Here is a 17,737-nt window from a genome sequence, read left to right on the forward strand (position 1 = left end):
ATGCTTTTTAAAGACTACATGTAATGGGGAACTACTTTATGATATTGGTCGATATACAAATGATCACATGTTCTTGATAGCATGGGCTATGGTTGAAGGAGAGAGTCGAACAAACTGAGAATGGTTTTTCAAACTTGTAATTGAGGATCTACAATTAGAAGAAGGAACATTGTCATCATTTCAAACATACAAATTATATGTTTTTAAGTTATTCATTTTATAACCATATAATATATTATAGTTGTTATTATTTATATATTATATATGATTATACCTCCCTCTAGGCCACCTCAAAGGCTATTTGTATTCATTTTATATACATTGAATATATATATATATATATATATATATATATATATATATATATTATACTTTTTATTAATCAATAATTGGCAAATTCAGGACAATAAATAATGAATTGTTAATGAAAATATTTAAATTTTATTTTGTAATTAATTAACAAATTAAAATTGATAGTAACACTAACATTAATTTGATGATTTAAGTTTAAAAAATATTAATAATTTTTTCAATTTATTTATAATGAATGACATTAAATATAGTACTAAATTAATATTAACTAGCATATAGCCCGTATGTTTGCACGAGTAATGATATAAAACCAAAAAAAAACATTACATTAAAAATGTGACTTTATAATTTAATTCAATATTTTGTTATCTAATTATTAAAAAAATGACAAAACTTATTTCTATCCACTCGTTTTATTTAAAATTGTTTAATTATTTTGATAATCTTACCCAAAATCATATAAATTGAAAACATTCATTAGGTGGAAATAAAAATAGTTTCGTTAAAACAAATCTTCAAACATTAAATTTTGGATCAAATTAATAATCAAATATTCTACTAGGGTCTAATATTACTTATTATTATATACTGATTTGAAAAAATAAGAATATTAAGAAAATCATATAACCAATTCATTTAAGTTTTTTTTTTATATCTATAATGATTTTGATTATTTAATAACAAAATTTTATGGTGCATTTTTAAACATTCGATTACACCTTTAGGCCTAAACCCTTAAGTTTTTTTATCACCAATGTTTGTGTTACTCAAGCCGACATTCCCTCCATGGATGAACCCTTAGGTTTTCTCACGAATGTTTGAGTTACTCAAGTTGACATTTCCTTCATGGACAAACCCTTAGGTTTGTCACCAATTTTTTCGTTACTCAAGCCTACATTCTCTCCATACACAAACCCTTCAATTTTCTCATCAATATTTATGTTACTCAAGCCAACATTCTCTCTTTTGTTTCATCTATCAATGTTCGCACACTCCATAGCATAATTACTTCTTTTAGAGGTATTTGAATACTGGTCGTTAGTATAAAATGTTAAGACTTTAACCGCTAGACCAATTATAATTATTAAAATAACATTATAATTTTGTGTATGTATACATATTTTGTAAATTAGATTTTGAATAAAAGGTCTAATATTACTTATTATTATATCCTAGACACGGCAATCCGTACACTTTTGAAATTAAGCATCATTATATATATATATATATATAGATTAGTTAGTTAAAATGTTGAACTTATATTGTTAAAATGTTCTTCGTTCATCAAATTTGGTGTTGAATTTAAAATATAAAGTCTTATTAGCCTAGTTGGTTAAAGGGTTGTAATTTTTTTGTTAGGTTGCATGTTCAGAACATACATATAGAATTTTAAATTTTATTTTTAACCGTTTTAAGTTTATGGTCGGGTCAACCCACAATCCGACCCAAATAAATATTTACTGTCACATATATTTCCAAATTAACCACAACTCTCGACCAATTCAGACACTTTTGAAATTAAGAATTGTTATATATATATATATATATTAATTAGTTAAGAAGTTGAACTTATATTGTTCAAAATGTCCCGCATTTATCAAACTTAGTGTTCAATTTAAAATTGAAAGTCTTATTATCCTAGTTGGTTAAAGGGTTGTACATGTTTTATTAGGTTACAAGTTCGAATTATACATATATAATTTTTTATCTTATTTTTAACTGTTTTAATTTTATGGGCGGGTCAATCCACATCCGATCCAAGTATCCATTTACTCTCACATATATATATCCAAATTAACTACAGTTCACAACCAATCCGGAAACTTTTAAAATTAAGCAACATTAAATAAATATATATATATATATATATATATTAGTTAGTCAAGAAGTTAAACTTATATTTTTAAAATGTCCCGTGTTCATCAAATTTAGTGTTGAATTTAAAATATAAAGTTTTATTAGCCTAGTTGGTTAAAGGGTTGTATATATTTATTAGGTTGCCAGTTCGAAACATACATATTGCATTTTTTATTTTATTTTTAACCGTTTTAATTTTATGGCGGGTCAACCCAGATCCGATCCAAGTATCCATTTACTCTCACATATATATCCAAATTAATCACACTCTCGAACAGGCAATACAGACACTTTTGAAATTAAGCATCATTATATATATATAGATTAGTTAGTTAAAAAGTTGAACTTATATTGTTAAAAAGCCTCGCGTTCATCAAATTTTGTGTTGAATTTAAAATATAAAGTCTTATTAGTTGGTTAAAGAGTTTTACATGTTTGTTAGGTTGCAAGTTCGAAACATACCTATAACATTTTTTATTTTATTTTTAACCGTTTTAAGTTTATGAATGGATCAACCCAATCCGACAGAAGTATTCATTTACTCTCACATATATATCTAAATTAACCACATGACACTTTTGAAATTTAGCATCCATATATATATATATATATTATTTAGTTAAAAAGTTGAACTTATATTGTTAAAATATCTCAATTTAATCAAATTTAGTGTTGAATTTAAAATATAATGTCTTATTAGCATACTTAGTTAATGAGTTGTACATGTTTGGTTAGGTTGCAAATTCGAAACATATATATAGATTTGTTTATTTTATTTTTAACCGTTTTAAGTTTACGGGTGGGTCAACCCACATCCGATCCAAGTATCCATTACTCTCACATATATATCTAAATTAACCACAACTCTCGATCTGATCTGACATTCTGGACACTTTTGAAATCAAGCATCATTAGAAATATATATAGATATGATAAAAAATGTTGTTATCATAAATATTAGTGACTAATTAATGTTATAAATAGTTGTTTGGGAAGTTATTTCTTTATATTTTTTTTTATTCTTGATAGTCATTTTGTACACTATAATTTCAAACATTTTAAATAAAAATTTCAAACTTAACTTTCTAAAATCTTAACCAAAATTATTTTAGTTTTGGTTAATATAATTTAATTTTATTCTAATTTTAAATATTTTAAAGATAATTTATTTTCATTATAAATAAGGAAAAATAATGAGACACATACATAAACATATTAAAATTAATAAAAACGATTATTATAAGTAAGAAATGTATAGCCATAAGAGGAACGAATCTGGCTGATATGCTTAATTAGCTCGACACCAGAAGAGGAATAGATGATTCAGACACGTTTAATAACCTTGAGAAGATCGATAATCGATTATATATGTGAAAGGACACTATGTGAATTCTATGGTAATTTAAAAAAAAATTATATATCGATTTTATACCAAAGTTTAAAATAACTTTTATTTATAATCCAAAATTTTAAATATTTTTATATGTATTGTATTAATATTCTATAATTAATCATCTAATAAGACACAATATCATGTTATTGAAATATTTATAATCATACAATACACAACGTGCTTATTTTTACACCAACAACCACTTTTTAAGTATATTTTTATTCAAAATGTTACTATTTATTAAAAAATATTTTAAATAAAATAATATTTAGTAATAATTAATAGAACTATATCTCATTATTTCTTCCATGTATGTATTTACCGTAGTAATAGATTAGTTTGGGCTCAAAATAATTTTAATTCGAAATAAAAAATTAAGTCAAATAATTTTAATTAATATTTATATTTTGGTTAGACATATTAAAATTACATATATAATTTCAATAGATAAACAAATTTAATTTATTTGATTGTACTTTCAATATTTATTTTTTACTATTGAAGCTACCTTTTAGTAATTTTTCGCGTATTTAAAAAATATAACTAATCTATTCAAATTAATTTAATTATATTTTTTCAAATATAATAATTATAATCGAATTATAATTTTGAATAATTTTCTTAATATAGAGAGTGAATTATAAATAAATTTTAATGAAATTAAAATTCTATTTATATTGTCGTCTATTATTCAAATACACACTAAATGATTTTCGAAAAAATAAGAAACAATTTAGATCCCTAAATTCTAAATAAGTACACAAATTTAATTAAGAAAATATAAGTATTAATGTACAAGATTTTTATTAATCTTGTATAGTAACAATCTTTAAAAGAGAAGAGTCACTAATATTTTCAAACACGATGACTTTATCGTGTATTTTTAATAATACTATCGATTTTTCATGATCTAGGGCCACTTTCATACATGATTCTTCAATTCCACAAATAAAATCAAAATTGAAAAGTAAATCAAATAAAACCCAAAACTTATAACATAAATTAAATTTTATCTAAATTTTAAACATTCAAAACAAGAGTCAATTACCATTTAAGACTCAAACTTTGATTTGAGCCATATGGTGCTTGAACAATCAAAGTTTTGGTCATTTGTTGATTTTTATTAAATGGACGTTAGGTCGTCTATTTTAATTAACATGGCAATAAAATGTTTTAATTTAATTTCTTCATCTAAACACGTCATTATTTTTGAACAGGTTCTCTCTTCTTCAAGACATCTTCTTCTTTAATTAATTTTTTATTCATTCATCAGTTTCTTTGATTTATCTCTAAAATTTCTTCATCAAACCATCAACGATTCAAGCAGGGACGGATCTAGGAATTATAATCGGGATGGGCTTAAATATTATATAAAAATTTATATATATTTATAAAATATAAAACGTTATATTATAATATTTAAATAAGTTGAGCTTTACGAGATTTAAAAAATAATGTATAATCAAATATATCTTTATCCTTAGCTAAATCTCGAGTGTCAAACATTCTGTAAGAAAATCATCATCCACTTTATTGCGAAGTTCCATCTTCATTTTCTTTATTGCTGAAAATATTCGTTTAGTAGTAGCGGTAGAAATAAGTAATTTTAAAGAAAGATAAATCAATAGAATCAACCTATCATAAAATTTTGATCTTTCACTCTCGATTAGTTGTTGACACAACACAACAAGTGTAAAACCATCAAATTCTTCGTCACATCTAAAGTTTATAATGTACCAATTCATATTTAAACGCAATGATATATCTCTTTATCTGTGAAATCTTCATAATAAACTTTGTTACAAACTTTTAAATATCATAACTATTAAATGATTGAAATTGAATATTTTTTATCTAAAAATCTACAGAGTATTGATAAATAATACATTCTTATGGTTGTAAATTAAATTAAATATAAATATAAACAATAAGAATTATAAAAATAAACATCTTAAATTTAAATAACAATAATTATATAAATAGATTAGTGGAATAATAATTAAATAAAATAAAATATTTTGATTGTAAATAAAAAAAAAAAGCAATTGTGGCTTATGAAAAGATTGAGAGTATATATACATTACATATACTATAATATAGTTATCTGACCGAATTAGTTGATAGGTTATATATATATATATATATATATATATATATATATATATATATATATATATATATATATATATATATATATATATTTAGATTTTCGTTTGATTTAGGTTTAGATTGGTTTGATTTAGGTTTAAATTCTTCTTTCGTTAATGTCGTTTAATTTGATTTATGTTTAAATTAAGATATGCTGAATTTAGGGTTTAGATTAGTTTTTCTATACGTCCCTGAATTCAAGTATTTAGATTTAGGTTTGATTTAGGTTTAAATTCTTCATTTGTTAATGTCGTTTAGTTTGATTTATGTTTAAATTAAGATATGCTAGATTTAGGGTTTACATTAGATTTTTCGGTTTGTTCCTCTTTAGACTGGTTTGAAATCTATAACATTCTCATCATCTAAAAGCTCACAAGTAATCTTGATATTTTTTTTTGTTCTCTATTTTAGAAAGTCATTTCTTATTTGGGTATGTTAGATAAATTAGACCGGTTAAACAAGAACTTAACAAAAATAAACTCACTGTGCAGGAACGGTTAAGAACCAGGATCGGTCAAAAATCTGACCGGTCAAAAATCTGACCGGTCAAGAATCCAACCGATCAAGAACACAAGACCGGTTAGAAGAAGAAGCAAAGGATGTATCCAAAACCGGAAAGATATCCGGTTAACATGAAGCTATGAACAACCGGTAGACATCCTAAACCGAAATGCATCCAACCGGAAAACCGATGAAGAAGCTACTTAGAGAAAGAAGTCAGAACTATCAAATTAAGTACAATCTACAAATCGGTGCAAACATATACTTTGAGTATTTGCGGAAGATGATACCAAAAGAACAGACTATAACATTTCCATATCCATACAAGTCCGGTGATACTCTACAAGCTGTAGAAGATCGTCTGAAGAAATATTTCCATTCAGGAATAAGTCAGAGGCGTAACCTTCCAAGTGTAGGCAACTGTCAAACCGACAGTTGCTACATTAAGTAAAAGACAAACCTAGCCGGTTTGACCTACGCATTGGAAGCCTAAACCGCCAGGTCTGAAACACTAAACCTCTGCTCAACCAATCAGATTCAAGGAGAAGAAATGTGACCGTTGACACATTTCACCTATAAAAGAAGGAGCTGAAGAGGAGTAAAGACAGTTACCAGGACCACCAGCTACAAGTTCTAAGAGTTATTAATTACAAGTTCATCTCTTTAAAAGATCAAAAGTTTAAGTATCATTTGAAGTGAGATTACAATTTCGGTGAGAATTGTACGAGTGTTTATCGAGCAGCAAATAAGTCTCGATCGGATATTGTCTTTGTGTATTGCTTAGTGAATATCCTTCTCGTGGTTTCGAGAATAAGGGGCGACATAGGAGTTTTATCTCCGAACATCCATGAAAACCTGTCTTGTTCTTTACTGTCTGTCGGCTCTACGTTCTAACCGATTTATACTAACCGACTCATATCACCCTAACCGATTTGCTGAACCTTAAACCGACCTACTAAACTCCAAACCGACTTTATCCAAACCTATCTCTATTCATCTTGTGTATGTGTTGCTTCAACCTGAAACAAACCACTTCCGCACTTGAACTCAGTTCAAGGGTTTATGACAGTTTGTGTAGTATTGAAACCCGGTGTTAATCTCTAACCGGATTAAATACCAACCGTTGAGTGAAAGTACTAACCGGCTGGACCCCGGTCCGCCAGCCCCAACCTAGATCCTAACAGTTGATATCAGAGCAGTTAGTTTCAATACTCAAACAACCGGAAGCAAGCAAGCATGACTCTCGAGAAGCCTCTAATGCTAGAAGGTGATGATTTCGCCAACTGGAAGGTACGCCTGTACTTGCACCTAATCACTATGGATGATGAGATGTCGTTCATCTTGTCTGAAGGACCGATAAAGATTGATAAAGATGGAAGGATTGGACAAAAGAGGATAGGAGGAGAGCCAATCTGAACAATCATGCCAGAAACCATATTTTCAACGGTTTGGACAGAAATACCTTTTTTAAGGTCAGAGATTGCGAAACCTCAAACGAAGTATGGGAAACAGTGATTTAACTTCATGAGGGAAATGAAAGAACCAAGGAAAACAAGATAATGATGGCTACCCAGAAGTTTGAAAATATCAAGATGAAACTAGGAGAAACCCTGAGGGAGTATAGTGACCGGTTTACAGATGTGATAAATGAGTTATCAACTCTTGGAAAGAAGTATGATAACAAGGAAACTATTATGAAAGCTTTAAGATCTCTTCCGAGTGCATGGGATATAAAGACAATGGTGATGAGAGAATCAAATTGCTTAGCAAGATGAAGCTACACGATGTATTCGAAGATCTTAAGTCATATGAGTTTAAAATGAGATCTAGGATTGAAGATTAAGTTTCAGCCTCAACCTCCACTAAGGCCTTAGTCACATCTATGGAACCGGTTGCTCTTGCACCGATCAGAACCGCTGAACAGTTCACTGAGGATGCCATGACAATGCTTGCACAGAAATTTGGCAGATTCATAAAGAGAAGTCCAGCCGACAAACAACACTATAACTACGGTGATAAATCTAATATTAGATGTTATAATTGCAATTGTTTGGGACATTTCAGGTGGGAATGCAGAAAACCAAGACGAGACGACAAAAACCGGATGATCAAAACCACCGAAACAATTATCCACAAAACGGTGAAGAAAGGGAAGTTCAGAAAGCACTGATAGCCGATGATGGAGGAAGTTTATGGGCTCACAATGAAAGAGATGATGAACTCACCTGTCTTATGGCAAACGAGGAACAGGTATTTGACTCTCCTTGTGAAGAATTTACTAAAGATGAGTTATTTAATGCACTAAATGACATGGTAGTAGAGTATAAGAATCTATTAACCTTAATACCAACCTAATTCAACTTTAGAACCGACCCCATAGCATCAACCCTGTCCGAACCAGAAACCATCCAACCTGATAAAATCTTAGAAACTGAGGCAGCACCTAAACTATCCTCTGAGACTGAACAGCTCAAGGAGTCAGTTCAAGAGTTGACCGAAAAGGAAGATGCACGGACACGGTATCGAATAGCCGCATGGAAAAGATCCAGTGAAATGGTGAATCAGTTATCTAAGTACAAAAGACATCCCAAATGCAAATCTGGTCTTGGATACAAAAACAACAAATCCGCCAACCGGAACCATTCAGACACAATAAAGCTCACAAAAGACAATCTTCCCTTTGTAAGATTTGTCAAGAGCTCTTCAACCGACGATGAGGAACAAAGTGCCTCAAATCCGGAAGACGAAATAACCTATGTAAGTCCAAATGACTTCATCCTGAGAGAAGGGGCCCAAAGATAAACAAACCAATCCACGACCACATAGAATAAACCAAAGGCCAACACAAATTAAGGTACTCTTAGAAAAACAGACATAAGTCAAACCGAGTACAGGAAAACTAGCTAGAACCATAACCGGGAAAGTTGTCCGACTTATTAAAGTCTGGATACGCAAAGGACTAATCAAGTGTGGACCCAAGTAAATGTGGGTACCAAATAGTTGTAAATATGTGTATTTTGCAGGATATGAAGAAACGACTAAGAAACTCTGAGTGGTACCTGGACAGCGGTTGTTCTAGACACATGACTGGAAACAACAACCTTTTAACCGACAGAAACCGGTGCAATGATTGTTTTCGGTGACAACTCAAGAGGTAGAACTGTGGGCAAGGGTAAAATTGTCCATGGTAATTTAACAATTGATAATGTACTTTTAGTTGAAAATCTATATACTTTAACCAGCTAAGTATTAGTCAGATGTGTGATGCTGGATATACCGTAGAATTCCTTAGGCATGCATGTTTAGTTAAAAATTCTCAGGGCAACACACTTCTAACCGGAAATAGGTTAGGAAACATATACAAGGTAGACTGGAAAAGTGAAGTAGAACATCCTGTTTGCATGGTAGTAAAAACCGATCAAACCTGGCTATGGCATAAAAGGCTAAACCATCTAAACTTCAAAACTTTAAACTATATCCGCGGTAAAAAGCTAGTTGAAGGAATTCCTGATATAGTATTTAATAAGGATAAGGTGTGTTCAACATTTCAAATGGGTAAACAAACTAAATCAATCTTCAAGAGTAAAGAACAGATTCAGTCTAACCGATGCTTAGATCTTCTTCACATGGATTTATTTGGACCGATTAAGGTCACCAGTCTAGGTGGTATGCTCTACACCATGGTAGTTATTGATGATTATTCTAGGTATACATGGGTCACATTTTTGGCATCTAAACGTGAAACCGCATCAAATTTAATTACATTGCTGAAGCGTTTACAAAATGAAAAATCAACACGCATAAACAACATTAGGAGTGATAGAGGAACCGAATTTACAAATAGCACTTTAAATGCATTTCTTGATGAATTCGGCATTAGACACGAGTTGTCTAGTGCTAGAACTCCTCAATAGAACGGTCTGGATGAGAGAAGAAACCGAACTCTCAAGGAAGCCGCAAGGTCTATGATAGCCGATTCGGGTGTTGCTCAAAACTTTTGGGCTGGGGCTATTAGTACTGCATGCTATACACAAAATCAGTCTTTGATTAATAAATTTCACAACAAAACACCGTATGAAGTGTATTTTGATAGGATTCCTAATATTAGGTATCTTATGATTTTCGGTTGTAAATGTTACATTCACATAAATGGAAAAAACTACTTATCTCCCTTTGATGCAAAATCCGATATTGGGATCATGCTAGGTTACTCAGCAGTTAGTAAAGCATATAGAGTATATAATACTAGAACTTTAACCGTGGAGGAATCCCTTCATGTTGTATTAGATGAATTGGTTGAAAGCAACATTGCATCATCTTTGATCTACACAACAGATTGGAAAATAATAATATTCATTCTGATAGTGAAGATGAGGTTCCGATTTCCAGACGGTTTGTCCATGACCAAATGGGTGTTGATGAAACCCAGTCGGATCAAGCTTCCACACAGCAGGAAGCTGACACCTCGGTTCAAACTGAGGAAATCGGTCGGTCTGACATTATTGCTCAGCCTACCGATATGTCTAGCCTTGATCAAACAAACAGTGATTTGGTAGATACTCATGAACCGAATCTCAAAAGGAACACAAATTATCCTCTTGAGCTTATTATAGGTGACCCTTCAAAACCTGTCCAAACTATGCAACAAATACTGGAGGAATACTTTAATTCCTCTTTCATATCCCAGATTGAGACGAAAAGGGTGAATGAAACATTGTCGGATCTAGACTGGATCTAGGGAATGCAAGAAGAGTTAAACCAGTTTGAGAGTAATAAAGTCTAGTACCTAGTCCCTAGACCGAAAGATCAACCGGTCATAGGAACAAGATGGGTATTAAAAAATAAACTCAATGAAGACGGTTTAGTTACGAGGAACAAAGCTAGATTAGTGACACAAGGATACAAATAGGAAGAAGGCATTGATTTTGAAGAATCATTTGCTCTTGTAGCTAGAATTGAAGCCATTATGATTTTTCTAGCATTCACTTCTTTCAAAAACATTAAAGTTTTCCAAATGGATGTTAAAAGTGCATTTTTAATGGTGACCTACGTGAGGAAGTATATGTTGAACAACCACCCGGTTTTAAAAATGTTGACCTGCCTAATCATGTATACCGCCTAGATAAAGCACTGTACGGTTTAAAACAAGCTCCTAGAGCTTGGTATGATACACTAACCGTATTTCTGTTACATCATGATTTCACCATAGGTTTAGTGGATAAAAACTTATTTAAATTTGAGAAAAATGGGCATATTCTACTTGTTCAAATTTTTGTGGATGATATTATTTTCGGATCAACCGATCCTAAGCTATGTGATAAATTCTCAACCTTGATGACTAACAAATTTGAGATGAGTATGATGGGAGAATTAAGCTTCCTCCTAGGCCTTCAGGTTAAACAACTCGAAGGAGGAACCTTCATCGTCAGCCCAAATACTCAAAGGAACTTCTGAAGAAATTTGGGATGGACACATGATCCTCCGCTGCCACTCAATGAGCTCATAAATTAAGCTGGACAAAGATGATGATGGTCAGGGGGTAGACATGACCACCTATCGTGGAATTATTGGTTCACTCCTATACCTGACAGCAAGTAGACCGGACAAACTATTTGCGGTCGGGGTGTGTGGAAGATTCCAGGCTAATCCCAAACAGTCTCACTATACAGCCGCTAAGCGAATCCTGAAATACCTAAAGGGAACCCCTGAAGTCGGTCTGTGGTATCCAAAGGACTCATCTTTTAACCTCACAAGTTACTCTGATGCAGACTATGCAGGTTTTAAAGTTGACAGAAAAAGTACCAGCGGAACATGCCAATTCTTAGGTGATCGGCTTGTGTCATGGCATAGCAAGAAGCAAACATCGGTTGCCACGTCAACCGCAGAGGCTGAATATCTGAAAGCCGGAATTTGTTGTTCACAACTCCTATGGATTCAACAACAATTAAAGGAATTCGGTATCACCGCCGAAGAATCTCCGATTTTCTGTGATAACACAAGTGCCATAGAAATCACATACAATCCGATTTTACACTCTAGAACCAAGCACATCGACATAAGGCATCATTTCATTCGGGAACATGTCATGCAGAAGCATATCCGACTAGAATACGTATCAACAGAACAACAAGTAGCCGATATCTTCACAAAGCCTCTATAGGAAGCTAAGTTTTCTTACTTCAGAAACATCCACGGTTTAACCGATATTAATCAACTCATTTCTTAAACCTCGAATCTCTAAAGGGAAAATAGGTTCGGACAGACAAAACCGGCAGTTCTTCCTAAAATGTTGAAAACTGAATTTACCATCGTATTTATTAAAGAACCGTTTTGTCTATCAGTTATAGTAAACCGACCAGTTACTTAGTGCCTACACTAACTAACTGTATCAGGACCAATGATTGAAAACCAACCGGTTTGAATATAATATATTCTGGATTATTTGGCTTCCGAACAGAAATGGAACAATTGTCTGTGTTTAGATGTATCTGTTCTGAAAAGATACATTCTCAAAAAAAAAAACAGTCACGCCTCAAAAGATGTGAAGATATGATATTTCTAACCGTCCAGACCTATGACTCACACCCTTAGACTGTAAACACTCCTAATTCATACAAATCTTTTTATCCTATGGTTAATAGACTAAATCACCTACTACCCACTGGATAATACTATCACCCCTCAACTAATATATAAGTTAGGTGAACATTAGACAAATATCCACAATATCATCTTATCATCTCACTAAGACAAAAATGTCTCAGTTTCAAAACATTCTCCAAGTTGATTTTGACTCAACGCAGGGGACACAACATTATGAGATATTCAAGATGATTAAATCTCTAGAAAGTATCGGTATGAAGCCTTTCTTAGATGACAAACATGTCATCTTCCCTGAGACCGTACTCGAGTTTTTCTATAACGCTAGAGTCTTCCGTGATACTCCATACTTTGATACCCTTATCCAATCCAGGGTTAAAGGAACCGTGTTTGATTTTCCGAGTGTGATTTTTCTAGGTGGTTTGACCTTCCGAAGGAAGGTCTTACCGATCTGAACGTTCCGGCCTAACTAAATGCCGAAATCTCTTTGAACTTCTCTCGCTTGAACCTTCCAGTTGATGACAACGGAGCTTGGTCATCGTTGAGGGCTGAATACCAGCTTCTTAATGACATCATCGGTAGGGCCATCCTGGGAAAGGATGTCACAAACACCTACTACGCCACCGTTTTCAACATCATGACCGCTATCACAACTGATACTCCGGTCAATTGTTCAAGGCTGCTGTTTGACATCCTGATCTGGATGGTCACTACCCGTCGTACCGGCTTCATTCCCCATATCAGCTTTCTACTCATGGAATTCGTGGTTCCGCTCTGTCCGGGCGAAGGGCTGAACCAGTCCCAGATCTTTACTAGAGATTCCGCCGATTCATTCTATGAGCGGTTCAAGAAAGCTTGGAAGATGAAGAACCGACACCTCACCTCCTCTGTCTATTAGTCACTCCTTCGACAACCGGTCATTTTGCTGTACGCACCGATTGTATTTTTAACCTACTCGATTACGATTCCTTTCGGTTTAACTTATGTCTCCTTTAGTTCAATGTAATCCAACTTTCCTTAATAAAATTTCAGTACTTTTTGAATTCCAACTACATGGGAAATTACACAAACTTAGTTAGTTCCCAACTAGACTCTCAGCCTCGGTGTCCGTAACCAGTCAAAAGTAACCTCTTCCCAAAGCGTTTTGAAAACATAAATATTCTCCAACATTAATGTGACAAAACGGAATATCAACATTAAATGCACTAACTTTCCCTCCAATTTCAAATTTATTTAAGAAACCTCTCCCCTTCATGCCAACACACCTCCAAACAACATATTTTAAACTCTCTCTCTCTCAACAAGATTTGAAAAATGTCTCATCGCACTCTAAGGAACTATCTATGCATCGACTTCGACTCTGTCCTCGACATGGAGGATGTTGAAGTAAGGGAGATACTTTTTGAATCCCTTGATGAAACCGGTCTTCGTGCGTTCCTCGAAGAATCCGGACCTCTATTTTACCCAGAGGTGCTGGAATTTTTCAACAATGCGTCTATATTCAAGGGTGCAGTGGTCTCCACCGTGAAAAATAAAGTCATCGTTCTCCCTAATAGCGGACTTGCCGGAATGTTCAATCTTCCGACTGAAGGGTTCTCCAATTTCCCATCCCGGGTGGGCAGTGCATCGGTTGATTACGCTGAACTGTTCTCCGGAACCGGAGCGCCGATTGAGAATCACGCCCCTCACATCCAACTCTTGCATGAGATCGTCAATCGGTCGATCATCTGCCAATCCCCAAATCAAAACTATTCCAAACGGACTTTCGATATGATGACCTACATCGTCAGCAACACCCCCATAAACTGAGCGTCGGTCATCTTAAACAACTTGAAGACAATGGTCGAAACAAAGAGAGGTTTCGGTTATGCTCCTCACCTAAGCCGGGTTATTCGGGCCTGCGTTCCAAAACTTCCCGCTCAACGCTTGCCGCCCAAAGTAGTTTTGGAGGGAAATTTGCCGCCCATTCTTGATGTGACGGTTCGCGACGGTTTGCATTCCAATCCGCGGCTATAAATACCTTCATCCGTCATATTATTTCCTTCTTCCGCGAATCAACTTTCTCTCTCTAGCACTCAACTTTTTCCTAAGTTCCCAATCTCTCAATCTTTCGGTCTCTCCAAGTAAAAATGGATCGCGAATATGTGCTCTTTACTCATATCTTCAAAGTCGACTTCGAAGAAATTCGAGCAAACGGATCGACAAAAGCTAAATAGGTGCTAGATCTTATTTCTTCCTCTGGTCTTGAACACTTTCTGAACGGACCGTTCATTCTGTATCAAGACGTGGTCATGGAATTTTTCCAAACCTCCGTACACAGTGAGGGAGTTATATCCGCAACAATCGGCGGAAAACCGTTTCAACTCAGAAAAGAATCGGTTGCTGAAGTTCTCCGATTACCGACAGAAGGAAGTGACTTTTCGGTGCTTACAGATGAGGATGCATTCCTTGCGGTTTGCTGTAATGTATCGAATATTAAAGTACCGATAATAGTGTCCGACAAGAAAACTGACCTCAAACCGGAATATAGGCCACTGTGCGAGATTCTATCAAAGTCAATTCAAGGAAGATGAGGCAACTACGATAGCCTCACACGCACAAAAATTGAGATGATAGCTGGCTTGGTCAAAGGTATTAAAATCAACTGGGCCAAGGTCATTTTCTCAAACCTGTGTGAGATGGTGGATCCATCTTCAAAACGGTCATGGGGATATGCCGTTCCACTTGGCAAGTTGATGCGACACTCCAAAGCCGAAACCGGCCCGGTCGTTTTCATTCCCTCCAACAAGATCATAAAATCCACCCACTTTCTAAACCGGAGGACAAACTGGGCAAGACAAAGGTCTCAACCAGTAAACAATCAGACACCCGGCGAAGGAAATCGCATCCTAAAAAGAAAATGGCTCAGGTGGGTGAACAATCCGGAAGCAAGGTGGTTCCGCAACCGTCCAGGTCGGCTAATATTCAGGCTGACACCCTTAATCCGGAGAACTCCGCGTCTAGCTCTAGCCGGACTCACTCCAACAACACCGAGGAGAATCGGTTAGAGGAAGGGAAGGGGAAGATGGTCGAAGAACAACCAGCCAGAAATGATGATGTTGAAACCGGTTCAGCCAAGCGACCGGTGATATTTGAAACCGCGGACGAAAATGTGCGTCAGATGGGAGAAGAACTTGTCTCCCAAATATTAGAACAACTTTACGATCAGGCTCATGTTGCGAGCGATGTCTACTTCCGATGGGCTCTAGAACGGCAAGAAGTCCTTTATGCCGACATGTTACCGGCGTATCCCGCTAACCAGAGATATGAAAAACTTATCGAGATGGAAACGTCGGTGCTCAACCTTACAAAAGTTAATAGCGTTGTCACCGCTCTTCGAAGAGGAAAGATGGTTGAATCGCATGCCAGGTTGATAGAACTCTCCGACCACATCCGTCATCTTCGTGAAAAGGAAGTCCCTGAAGAGGAGAAATCCCAGTTCGATGACTTGGTGTTAGAATTGCTAACGGTCAAGGAACGAGAGCTAATCAATAAAATATCGCGATTGGAATTGGAACCCGTTCACCAAGAGGCGTCACACTTCTCCAGATCTCATCATGAGGATGATGACGGTAATGAATCCGACGACGGTCCGAATCAGAACGAGGCCGAGAATATCTCCCCTCCATTGGAACCCCCGGTCCACAACGTTGAAACTGATACAGATATACTACTCACTGATTGGCACAGATCTCCGCAAACCGACAAAGCAATGGTGCCTGCTATAACCGAGGATAGGGTCAAGGACTTAATCGAGGAATTTGTCAAAGGAGCCATCATGCCGTGGCAAAAGAAAATAAAGGAAAACGCGACGAAATCCAACCGGTTGATTCAGTCTACCGGTGAAAAACTGAACTCCGCGGTTCAACGGCTTACAGCCGTTGAAGACAACTACGGCCTGACCGATCAACAGTTCAGCTCCACGATACAAAGAACAACAAATCTGGAGACCGGTCTTGCTCACACCGACCAGCAGGTTGGTTTAATGGATCAAAAGCTAATGACAACAGATCAAAGGCTGACAACTTTTGAAGAGGGTCTGCATCAATCCGGTATCTAGGCCGGCTCAATACTTGAAAGAATGACAATGCTTGAAGAGAAGCATGCCCAGACCGAAGCCGAGCTAAAGACAATCTCTGAACAACTGGCGGAAATGATAGGGGCCAAATTAGCAGCCGACGAAGCGCTTGAAAAAGCGAATGAGATCGCGGCCCAGAAAATTCAAGAGACCGAAGACGAGCGAATACGGTTTCAAAAGGAAAGTGAACAGGCGGATGCAAACCTGGCCCAACATGTTCAATCAGTAGAAGATGTTACATCGGTACAAGCGGTTCAGGCAAATGAGGATGCGGCTCGGCTACTCGACCAACAACTGATATTCGAAGATATCGCCGATGCACATAAGAAATCAAAGGCGGCTGCTCCATCAACCGGACCGGTCACCAGAAAGAGAAAGGCCTCCTCCAAGAAGGGAGCGGCTAAAAAGTTATTGGCCGACATTGCTGAACCGGTTGCTGCTACACCCAACCCAATTTCCCCAGAAGTTGAAGAAATCGAGGAAGAGGATATACCGCCGCTGCACAAAAGAATGCGGGGTCTCGAAGCAATTCCACTCAGATCGGTTCCTCCACCAGTTTCACCATTCACCGGAACCTCGGACGGTCAAGGATCCTCCTCTAAAGTTGGCGCAGATCCCTGCAATCCGGGAAAGGGAATAATAGCTGCCTACCTACGAGAGAGATTCATGCCTAAGAAGAGGGAATAAAAGTTTTATTGCTTATGTTTACTTTATTTCCCACTCTTATATATATAAAGTATTTTTGGAAACCGGCCTACATTTCACTTCCTACATAGTTTTGAATATTTTAAATAAAATAATCAAAAAGG

Source organism: Impatiens glandulifera, chromosome 7 (genome assembly GCF_907164915.1).
Source record: "Impatiens glandulifera chromosome 7, dImpGla2.1, whole genome shotgun sequence".
NCBI classification, from domain to species: Eukaryota; Viridiplantae; Streptophyta; class Magnoliopsida; order Ericales; family Balsaminaceae; genus Impatiens; species Impatiens glandulifera.